This window comes from Hipposideros armiger, unplaced genomic scaffold (assembly GCF_001890085.2).
Source record: "Hipposideros armiger isolate ML-2016 unplaced genomic scaffold, ASM189008v1 scaffold_27, whole genome shotgun sequence".
Taxonomy (NCBI): Eukaryota; Metazoa; Chordata; class Mammalia; order Chiroptera; family Hipposideridae; genus Hipposideros; species Hipposideros armiger.
In genome coordinates, this window is record NW_017731377.1 from 5,058,673 (window position 1) to 5,061,001 (window position 2,329).

A 2,329-nucleotide genomic window follows, 5' to 3' on the forward strand; every position below is an offset into this window, starting at 1 on the left:
ACACTATTTAATTAGTAAAGGCAATGCCATTCTTTTGATTTTTTTTTTTTTTGGTGGAGAAGGAGAATAAAGCTCATCAGCTAGAATCTAAATGTGTTGCTTTGAATAAAGGTATTCAACACTTGCCAACTACCAAATTCATTTGACATAAAAATTGAAGTTATTTGAACTATTAATTGCATAAGTAGAACTTATATTGGTTTAAAGCCATTTGTAGAAGCTTATTAATTCAAGCTGATTTTTTTTCTTTAATCTTCAAAAATACTATTCCAAAATGTCCAGAGTGTATTTAAATGTGGGGTAAATTCTCTGCTACCCAGGAGACACTGAAAGCAGTTTTGTTGGAAGCATGTTGATCATACCTCTACCCTTTCAAATGTACAAAGGTGAGTTTGTTTCCTAAATCACATGTGCCATCCTTAATTGAGATTATAATCCTAAATCTTTGCTCCAAACAAGTTCTTAGGAAATTATAAACCAAGGTCTACTTAATTTTGACACAAAATAGAGTGTCGCAATTCACTGTCGGTGATCACATCCCCGGCATCTCACCAGTGGCATGCTAAGCATGTTGCTTCTTGATTTATTGCCAGCTAACATTTATTTTGTGATATATGGATATCGCCAGGGAAATTCAGAACACTTCAGCCACTTAGGCCTCAGGTTAATACTCCCAAGTGGTTTTATTAAAGGCGCCAGCATTGCTCCCCATTAGGGGTTGTCATGCAATGTTTTATTTTGATATTTTACTTCACTGATTTTCATCATAGTTTCCTACCTAGATTCCAGACACTATGACTGCATTCATAAACTTGCATATAATATGCATGTGAAATCATATTTCCTTCTTGGACGCGTTAGCAAAATTCCATCTGTCTGTTCCTTTTTAAACTGTTAAGTTTTCCACATTGAAAAGAGAATTGGGTTACAATTCCCTACTATGACTTTTCATCAAAATAATGTTTTAGATTGTATATAATATTGTTCCATATTATCCCTTGCCTGAGGAGTTTAAAATACTTCACGCAGAGAGATATTTCTACAATAAACCTAAAGGCATATTAAAGCATTTTAAAGTTGAAAGGAAGTCTCAGAGACTTTTCTAGTGTAACCCCTTCATTTTTCAGATAAGAAAGTTCAGCTCCAAAAGATTAGAGAGGCAGGAGGGTATGCAGGCTGAACTCTAGCGCCAGACTGCCTGGGTTCAACGCAGCTTCCACCACAGCCTTGCTGTGGTACATTGGAGACTTATTTCAAATATCTGTGCCTTTGTTTCTGTGTCTATAGAATTGTGATGATAGTAATACCTCCTCTAGAGGGTTTCTGTGAGAATTAAATAAGCTAATACATTACTATGAAGAACAGTTTTTCCCCAAGCCCATAGTTTCAATAAAGAAGGAATTTCCTTAAATACCTCCCCGATTATGACTTTGGAAGAGGAGATAAGTTGTCTCTTAGTCAGTCTGTAGCCCAGATCCTTTCTCTCCCTTTATCCTGGAGCAGCTGCCCACAGAACACTCAACTTCTGTTCTGTTCTCATCTTAGATTGTCCATAATTGGGAAAATCCTGCAGTCAACCCCTGGATGCACAAATCTATTTCCAGGGTTCAGTATTTGGAAGCCTGTTGCTGCACATTGTCTGATAATGGCTTCATTAGTCATCAAGGTGATATTTGGTTTTCCATCTGACCTGTTTTGGTTCAGAACTCTGACTAGAAAACACCAGCATAAAACACAGAGCTCACAGACTGCCCGACCCCAAGTGAGCATTCAATTCATACCAGCTGTTAACTACCATGATTTCGTCTTGCTCAAAATCACCTATCATACTAGCATCAAAATTAATATTATAATCCACGGCCCTTAACTACAGCACTAAGATCATATCTGTGGACAGAAAAAAAGGGGGAGGGACTTTGAATTTTTTAATACCTAAGATCATATAATTATGTTTCTATTTCACAGCTCTTCAGATCCACTTAACAATCACTGTGCCCTTATTTGAGGTAAACAAGTGCTACAAATATAGATATTGTAAATAGTCTTTGGGACCTACAATTCAAATAATAGCAATTTATATTCTTACAACAAATATTTAAATCATATCTTGGCATTTTGAGATACAAAAATATGGAAGTTTAAAAAAAGCCACAGCTTTTGTTTCTCAGCTGAAAAAACTGCATTTCTTGGATTTCAGTTTTCAGTGTATAAATGCTACATTCCTCATCTTTATAACTTTTGAGGCTATAATTTTCCATTTAAATTTGCTATTTGCCACTTCCCACAATTGCCCATATATATATATATATATATATATATATATACCCTA